Raw genomic sequence first — 10,364 nt, forward strand, 5'->3', positions numbered from 1 at the left:
CCTGGCCAGCCCTTCTCACCCTTCAAGTCACAGCTTCACTCCAAGTCCTCAGAAAAGGCTCTCCTGACCCCAACAGCCTCGTGGCACTCATCACAGCTATATAATGTCCCTCTCCCACCAGACATTCAGGGGCACAAGGGCAGGGTCCAGGTCTATGTTTATCTTATTTGCAGCTGAAACTATAATGCCTAAAAAAGCATCTGGTACATAGTAGCTACACAATAAATAGTGAGTAAATCAATGAATGCTCATGGCTCAATGCATTTATTTCTTTCCCTTCTCAGAAGCAAAGAAGCTCCCAGGTCTATACTGATATCTTCACCCCAAAACACTCCATGGATAGAAGGTGGGGAGAGTGGGAGATGACACGACCTCTCCACTCCCAGGCTGTTCCACTGGTTTGAGGGTGATGTTGGAACATCTCCTGGCCCCAAGAAGAGGAAAAATGAAATCGATGCATTTCTTGGCACCATTGAAAACAGCTCACCCAGCAGGGCCTGTAACTTCTACGAACAAGTCAATTTCACCTATTGATTATATGTATTCAGCAGAGCCAGGCTCACTCCATCTCCCCACATCCCCCGTTGCCATCCTAGCCCCCCCACACACATACCTTCTTGCTTTCTTTCTTCCATGCAGAGCCATGGCATATGGGCAACCCTGCTTGGGAGGAATTGATTTTAAGCAAATGAATATCTCACACATAAATGAAAATAACTGTCAGAAAAGCCTAATGGCCAAGCAACTACGCAAGGACAGAGCAGAGGAGGTCTAAGTCCTCACCACAGAGAAAAAAAGTCATGAGGGCGACAATACAATAACATTTGCTGATGTGCATGGAGCATGAACGATGTGTCCGATACTGCAGTCCTGTGTGTTATCGAATGTAATCCTCCTGGCAACCCCCATGAAGTAGGCACCGAGATAAGCCCCATTTCACAGATGAAGACGCTGAGTCCCAGAGTTGTGTTATCACTCACCCCAGATCCCTCAGTGAATAAATGGAAGAGCCAGGATTTGAACTGGGCACCACCTGATGTCAAAGCTCCCCCACTGTGACACGCCACAGCACTCAACCCCACGGCTGCCATCGCCCTCACTGCCCTCACCTCCCCCACCAAATTCACTCACACACTAGCAAAAGTCACCTTTTGATGTAAATGAGCTTTTATTAATTCATTCATACAGTATATGTTGTTCTCATGAAGCTCCATGAAAGCAGCGCTGAAACTATCCTGGTCTCTGTGGTGAAGGACCCTCCTCACGATGTTTAGTGTCTGGTCCCATGGAATGTATGGTCTAATTGGCAAGATGTTAAACGGGAAATCACACTAATTATTTGCAATGTGACTGTATGTGCTTCAAAAGGCAACAACTGACAACTGTGACTCATTGAACATGGTACCAAAAGACTTAATATGACCCAGGGTCCATGATGATGATGGAACTTGGTCACAATGGAGTAGGGGGCAGCATGTTTGGCCCTCACCCTGGAATACTGAGGCCGTCTCCACCCCTAATAGTGATGGCTGCTCACAAGATGCCTGGTGAAATGAGGCGAGGTGGTGTCTTGACCCACCTGTGTGGGTCTAATATCTCAAGTCTAGTGAGGTGGCCTGGGATCATGGGAGAGAGACCTCCAGGGACTGAGGACTGATATATTTGTGAAAAGTCACTGGGGATGGGAAGGAAGGGCCTGGGTTGCTCTTGGGAAGGCAACCTCAGAATCTTCATTTAATCATTCAACAATTAGCTACAGAGCAGACCCTTTGTGCCTGGCTAGATGATGCTGGGGACACCACAGGGAACAGGACAGATTCAGCCCTGCCCGCATGGAGCTTATTCTAACAGGGAAGACCTCAACACCTGTTTGCAGCTCTAGAGGAAAGCTTGCTTGGCCCAACTTGAAAGAATTCATCTCTGTTTGATTCTCCTGTGCTCCTGGAGGTTCCCAAAAAACTCTGACATCCTTCTGCCTGGAACATTCTCCCAATTCTCCAATGGCTAAAACAATGCTTGGAGTTTGTGAGACACCGTCAGCTGTCAGATGCATCCCGTCTCAGAGAAGTTAAAACAGCATGCATCTTAAAATCAATAAAACAGTGTAATGCCTACCTCTTATGGTTATCAAGAGGATTAAACAAGGTTATATTTGTAATGTGCTTGGAACAGTGTCTTACGTGTAATAAAATGCTATGTAAGTGCTTGTTGGTTAAATTAAAGTTTCCTCACCCACACCGTCATCCCATTTTGTGGTTAAGGACTCTGAGGTTTGTAAGGTTTAATGACTTGCTCAAGATTGTAAGGGATCTGAACCCAAGCATTCTGACTCCTAAATCCATGTCTACAACTTGATGCTGGCTGCTTCACTGTCTTCTTCTTAACCTATGCTCTGAGATGGAAAATACGAAGATACCTGATCTCTGTTGACTGAACAAGCCCTCAGAGATTTGAAGACGATTTTCTTTTCCTCTCCCAGAAAAGCCATCCAAGGTCCTTTTCTTTTTCTCATTAGCTTTGTGTTCATTTAAAGAAGAGAAATGCACCCATGTGTTGGCATCAGCCTCCACACACACTACAAAGATTTGAAATGGGCTGGCAGAGACCCCCTTCCCTCTCAGGGTCAGCACCAGATCTCTGCCTTTAGAAGGGTTTCAGTTGGGGGATGATATATCTCGGGGAGATGGAGGCCGGGAAATGCCAGGTCAACAGAGAGCTTGGCTGTGCCTACAGAGAGCAAGGCTGCTGAAAGAGACTCCAACTCAGCAAGGATCCCGCAACTGAGAGCAAAATGGAGTTCCCCATGGAGGAAGCTCTCCAAGAAGCTTTCAAGTTGGGATGGAAACAAGAGAGCAAAATCGGAGCTGGAGAAGTCACACAGAGCTAGGTGAGCCTTGGAAACAAGAAATGAACCAGCCTAGTTTGCTGAGCCCCCAGAGAAGCCTGAGTATTAACAGTCTTAACTAGAGCATGAACTAACTCAAGAGGATTTCTAAAACCACCAAGTTAACTAGCTTGAACCAAAAACCAAACTTCCTGTAAATATTTCCTACTAAAACTCCTAAAATGGAATACAGATGGGTCAGCAAAGTCCTACACACTAAACTGAACCAGCTCAAGGCCCCGGGAAGGAACGACACTAGGAAAGGCATTAATACAAAGCAAGACAGCCCAGAGGGCGTTTATGGATTGGTGGGAAGATACAAGCCTCCATCATTGCGCTAACTGCATGGAGTACTGAGGCTCTGGCTAACCTTGGTTCAAACACCAGCCCAGCCGGTTACCAGCTATGGACTCCCAGATTAGTCAGTTAACCCCTCTGGGCCCATCTGCTTACCTGTAAAATAGGGATAATAATGGTGTCCCTTCTTTATAGGGCTTTGGATAGGATTAAGAGGCATGTAAAACTCGCAGTGCCTACTATCTACGTGAGAAACACTATAAATATGATACAGTAGTCTCATTGCCATTCCTATAAGATGCTTACCATTCGATTTCCTATTAAAGTCTCACATATGAGGCTCACATAAGCAGGTCAGTTCACTCCTTTATAGAATGAGAAACTTGAGTCAGAGAAGGAATTTTAATCACTTACACACTCCTCTCCACTAGATATTTCGTAAAGCCAAAGTGTTAGGAAGAATTTGCCTGGCTACACGCAATTTGCATATAATTCACAGATGCCTACAACTATGAAAGACACCCTTAGGCAATTTGCAAGTTAAATTTGTATCATTTCACTCAAGGCTTGAAGTAAAAAGGGAGTTATCAAGCCAGGGAGAACTGTAGGGGAGACAGCAGGGGTCCCGAGAAGTTCTCCCAAGATCTTCAGTGGGAGAACAGTCAAGTCAAGAAGTTAGCATCTGCCCAACAAAGGAATATTATGTAGGTCATTAAAATGATGGCTATAAAATCCATGAAGCAATATGGAGAAACACAGAGTGAAAAGAATCGAGTTACAGAATTGGATGTACAGAATGATTTCAGCAGCAAGGGAGGGAAGAGTGAAAGAGAATGCACCAGGGACTAGCAGGGCTGTTAGGGTAGAGCTGTGCATAATGTTCTTTTTCTTCTTCCAAAGATATCTTAACGTGGAAGTGTAACATAAAGAGTATAACCTTCATGAGAGCATATACTCTGGAGTTAGAGAGACTGGGTAGGTCTCAGCTTCATCACTTAATGTCTCTGTGATCTCCATAAGCTTTTCACACTCTGTGAGCTTCAGTTTCCTTATTTGTAGGATGGAGGTAATGATAGCACATACCCATCAGAACTTTGAGGAGATAATATCATATGCATACAGTGCTTTGCACCATATCTGACACATACTAAGAACTCAATTAATGTTAAATGAGTATTCACAGGGAGAAGTGAAACTTCATTCCTCCTTATCAATGAAGATTGGCCCACAGTGGCTGCTTCCATCGATTCTTCTCAGTTCTCGCTTCTGATGAAGGTGGTGGAGAGAGAATTAGGTTGGGAGTCATGAGGCCCAATTAATGCCATATTGTCCTGGCTATTCCTAGAACTCTGTTTCTTCTCTTGTAAAATGAAGGGAGAGGGCCACAGCACCTCCCGCCCAGCATGCTACTCTGGGAGCAGGTGTGAGGTGCCCTTGACATTAATGGTTGAAAGTTCCATACAATTGGAATCAATTACAAAGAGAGTTCAAACCAATCAGTGAGGGAAAGAATACACCCATGGGAAAATGGGCAAAGACCTAAAACAGGCAATTCACCAAAGAAATACAAATGGCCAAGCTATATACCAGTCAACTGCCTAATAACCAAAATAAAGCACATTAAAATAATAAATCACCTATCAAATTTGCAAAGATTTTTTTAATCATTATTCTCTGGTTGGAAATATGAGGAAAAGTCACCCTCCTACACTGTTTGTGGGCTTATAAATTGGCACAATCCTCCTGGAGGCCAAGTTCATGATATTTATATTAAGAGCCATAAAATGTTTGTGACCTTTGACTTCACAACTTCACCCAGAGGAATCTAACCCTAATAAGATAATTAAGAATGTTTACAAAGATTTATCAACAATGCTGTTCTTCTCAGCATGATTCGTAATAGTGAAAACTTGGAAACAATCTAAATGTCTAGAAACAGGACTGATTAAATAAACTATATTTATATCGTAGGAGATTATGTGGCCATTAAAAGTCATGTTATTTGAGAATATCTAACAGCCAGGAAAATATGATATTAATTAAATAAAAATAACCAATCAGTATTATCTGAGGCTGGCTCCCTAGAAGCAGAGCCTGCGAAAAGGATTCCTGAGAAAGCAACTGATTGAGAGAGTGCTGTGGGGAGAAGGGAGCAGGAGAGTCAGGGGAAGAAACCCAAGCATGGGTGTGGCCCCCGTGGGAGAACAGCTTCAGCCTGGCCCCATGGGGAGCTCTGGAACACAGACTTGCACTCCCTTGTTGGTGCCCCTTGTGGGTCTGGTCTTGTGCTTCCCCATGGCACTGGCTGCTGACTGAAGCAGGGTAGGAGGGCAGATATGGGTGTATAACCTCTCCAGATATCTCTGCCAAGGGTAAGTCTTCTGAGAAGGGACAGCACTCAGATCCACTTGCTCCTCATCTTAAGGTCACTCCATCCACCCACAGCTTCTCCGGATTCTGATTGGTTACACCCTCTGGGAAATCACGTGAGACGAGGGTTACTTGGTTGCTGCTACACTTGGACTTGAAGTCACGACTGATGCTTGTCATTCCCCTCCTCTCAGCTAGCACTTCTGTTCTCCTAGGTGACTTACCTGGTGGGGCGACCAAGACCCTTATCCCAGAGGAGTCTGAGCCCCTGATCACCATGCCCTTACCAGGCTATCACTGCTGTACTTGCCCATTTACAGTTACGGTTGGCCTTGGAAGTACCAAGGGACCTCAGGGGAGCACCTGAGTGTAAAACATATTTCTCCTCACCGCTGTCACACAGCATCAGTCCTACCTCCTCGTGATGAGGAGGATCAATTACTCCTTTCTGCACTTGTTGGTCTTCTGGTACGAGATGAGGAGCCCAAAGTGACGAGCGAGCAGCCATAGCTTAAGTTTAGTGGAGTGCCTACCGTGTACCCTGGTGGAAGCATCCGCCTTCTGGGATCCAGGATCTCTAGATGGACACAGACTGAAGTTGCAAACAGGAAATGCAAATTCCCCAGATGGGTCACTGGGAGTTATGATGAGCTGGGATGCTCCTCCTTACACTCGTTGATTCTCAGACCCATGTATTCTGTCTAGTGGGGACATAGCACCATATAATGGCCATTGGTTTAAGATGTATCCTCAGCCTAAAGGATGTTGCCCCATTCTTTCAAGCTATCATCTCTAAATTGATACTCCAGCTACACCTTCAAGAGGCTATTCCAATCCTTAATCAGGCCAGCAGCTTAAGAATGGTGCAGCATATAAAAGGATCAGTGGATCCCATGGTTATGTGCTCACTGCTATACCTTCTTTGCCATAAAAAGAGTCCCTAGTCCAAGACAATGTAATGTAGTATCCCATATCAGTACATAAGACACTGACTTGATCCCTGTATATATATGCTAGTGGTGCTGGCTGAGACACTGCAGGCAGGAAAGGTAAATCTGAACCCAGAATATGTGTCAGTCCCAGTCAGAATGAAACGTTGCACATTCCAAGTTGGGAAAGGTCTGACACCTAAAGGGTTCAGCGATGATTTCTGTTTCTGGCAGGTAAACATTCAGCTGTGGCAATAGCTAAATCAACCTTAGGGAAAGGGAACCCATGTTGCATAGCCTTCATCTCTGCCACCATGGCCACTCCATTCATCAGCCCATTGTGCAAGAAATAAAGATGTGCGTTCACACATGACTTAGTATTTATACATGCATTTCCTAGCCCTGTCTGCTGAGAGAGTTTAGAATTATCACAGCCCAGTAGCAATGAGCATACCTAATGCCCAGGTGCTGGTTTCTAAACACTATTATCCAGTAAAAGAAACTAGTGCTCCTTGAGAAGTGGTTGATTGCAGAGCTAGAATACGGAAAATAGAAGATGAGCTTGGAACATCTTGTAATGCCAGAAAGTAAGAAAGTGCTCAAAAAGATGTGGGCTTGTCAAAAGAACAGGGTCCAACCTAGCCTCCTAACTGCCAAAGCTGGGAAATTTTTGAAAACAAAATAAATAATAACAATATTGGATTTAACCCATAGAATAAAACAAATATCCATACTGATATAAATGAGTGAATAAATAAATAAGTAAATGGGAGAGAATGGACAGTTCTTCCTTACAGTAGAATTCCAATTAATAAATGTAGAATGGAAGAGGGAAATAGAAAGTCATCCTCAGTCAAACGCTACAGTAATCATTGTTGCAAGACAAGATCTACCAATGGATGGTAAAATTAGCAGGTGAAAGTTTGAAGAGAAACAGGACATGAATAGTCTCAAAGTATCTTCCTCACGATATTTATTAACTACAAAAGTAAGATAGTAAATTTACAGTGGAGAAACCTGGTAGAAACCAGGTTAGCTGTGATGAAAGTCAGCATCACTAGTAATAAGACATACCGGCATCATGAACCTCTTGATATGATGCATGAGAAGCATATAACTAATTTCTTTGGTATTCTTACCAAAAAATGCAAAACTTCATTCCAAACATGCGAAAACATCAGACAAATTTAAATTGAGGGATATTCTACAAAATAACTGATTAGTATTCTTCAGAAGTGTCAAGATCATGAAAAATAAGAAAAACTGAAGAGAGTTAAAAATTAGAGGAGACTACAGGTAAACAACTAAATGTGGGAGTCTGGATCAGAAAAAGGACATTGGTGGAAAACTGGTGAAATTCAAATAAAGTCTATAGTTTGGTTCATAGTATTGTACCAATGTTAGTTTCCTGGTTTGGAATATGGTTATATATGATGGTAACATTCAGGTAAGCTGGGTAAAGGATATAAGGGAACTTTCTATACCATTTTTGCAACTATCCTGTAAGTCTAAAATTAGTTCAAAATGAAAAATTTTAAAAATAAACATCCAAAAAATAAAATAAGATACACTTCACATTTTATAAACCAAGAAAAAAAGAGAAGAAAGTGTAGACCCAGATAATGCAAACTCTTTTTAGTGTTACCTAAGCCCAAGCAAAACAAATAACTCAGGTAGAAAAGTAAAATTCATATCCACTCCCTAAACCAAACAGAAACTGTGTTTAGAGTCTCCACATGCTGTGCTCTTCCATTAGCGTGGATAATTGGACATTGACTGCCTTTAGAAATGATGCCCAGTTTCTCTCTCTGGGTACAACACAAGATAAATTCCCAGGGCAATGGCCTATGTTATTGAATCCAATAGTAATTAAGTTAACATATCCCATCTTGTGTATAGAGGTGTAACTCAGGTGGTACAAATCCTTTATTAAACTGAAATTCAATAATCATGTACAATTCCCCTATTTGTGATGTATACAGAGGTTGTAGGAAAATTACAAAAGGTGATGTGTTATAATTATACTCCTCTGAAGGTTGGGTGTTTTCGCCTGACACAAGCCATTCATGGGTCACCTTTCGTTTGCACAGAGGAAAATATTCAGAGGAGTAAACATCAGCACATAACAAATGGAGCAGAGGCCTGCGGCTTTTGTCCAGTATTCTCTTCTCTTTCTTCTGCTAAATATGCCCTGATTTTCCTTTGAGGAACCACCTCCTCCCTTCTCTCAGCCCATATGATTCAGGAAGGGAGGTGCCACACCCAAGCTCCTGAGATGGGCATGTGACCCCAACCTTCCCAAATAGCATATCACTCCCCTGGCCGCAGTGTAGTGGTTCAGGATGGGCACATGACCCAAGCCTGGCTAACAAGGCTGCATTCTAGGGCTTTTGTTGGAACTATTAGGAAAAAGCAAGGCTCCTCCTTTCAGGGATGATACTAAGATGTTAAGAAGGGAAGTCTACAGCAGAGCTGTCCATCTTGCTGGTATCTTGGAAGAGATGCTGAATGAGGCCAAGAGACAGGAAAGCAGAGCTGAGGAGATGCTGAGCAATCAGGTACAATTGTCAACACATTTCTTTTTCCTTTCTTTCCTTAAGCCAGCTTTAGTTGGGTTTCTAATACTTACTAATATAGTAAACAATTAAAAATAAAGATTTCCAGGCCAAAAAATATCTTTTATTTGAAATCTCAGCACCCAGGTCTGTCTCTACATTCACTCACTCTGTTATACCATCATAAAGAATCCTATATTTGTAATTCCTTTATCCTCTCTCTCACTTTCCTGGCCTCCATTCTCACCTCACACTTCAACAACATTTACAAATCTCACTTCTTCCCAGACCAATCTAGTGTCCCATCTGCCCCCTTCCCCAAGTGTCACACACTTGAAACCTCTGTAACTCAGACTTTGAATTTTCTCTAAGCTCTAAAATAAACAGTAAAAAAAAAAAAAAAAAAAAAAAAAAAAAAGACAGTGAGAGACGAGGAAAAGTAGGGAAGACTTGCATGGTCATTCTGAGGTTCAACTTGGAGGTTTATTGTAACAGGAGAGGCAGCCAGACTGGAAGTCGCCATGACCTATGTTTTCGTGTCAACCACCAACCAGTGCAGCGATCTTAGGCACGGTACCTGAGGGCACAGGCTCCAGCTCTTAGGCTGTGAAAGGAAGGGTTATGCTGAAAGGGAAAGGGAGCTTTTGCTGTCGACAGTGTTTTAATCAAATCAGATCATACTCTAGAAGGGGAAGTTTCAGGGAGAAAACCAATCTTCAGTGTACAAAGAAACCAGACAAACTTCCATTTCCAGAAGACTGAGTCCCAATGATGTTATGAGCCTTAACATTTTACCTACCTCCTTACAGGGCCAACCTCCTACAGGGCAGAGACCATCTGCCTACAGACAAAGAACAGCAACATGGGTAGCAAACACTTTCTGTTTTCCTACTATGTGCTAAGCACTATACTAGATATACTTCAGACAGTGCCTCCAATCCCCACAGACCCTCTGAGGTGGATCATTTTAGTCTCCCCTGCTAAACAAGGAAACTGAAGTTCAGAGAGGTTAAAAAACTTCACTGAGACCCCACAGCTAGGAATGTCAGCACCATTATTCTCACCCAGGGCTGTCTCGCCACAAAGCCCCTCCCTTGTCCTCTATGTCACGTTCCTCCACAGAAACTCTTGCCCTTCATCAACTTTCAATCTGACCAGAAAAGCCACAGTGGGAACACTTGTGTTGAGCTAGTGTCACTGGGGGTGGGCTGGGAGTGCCAGGTCTGCCAAATGGAGAAAGATCTGACAACCCCCTCCACTCCTTTCACCCAGCACTCCAAATAAAAGGTTATATCCCAAACAGTATACATTAACAACGATGAATGAAAA

Source organism: Diceros bicornis, chromosome 1 (assembly GCF_020826845.1).
Source record: "Diceros bicornis minor isolate mBicDic1 chromosome 1, mDicBic1.mat.cur, whole genome shotgun sequence".
NCBI lineage: Eukaryota > Metazoa > Chordata > Mammalia > Perissodactyla > Rhinocerotidae > Diceros > Diceros bicornis.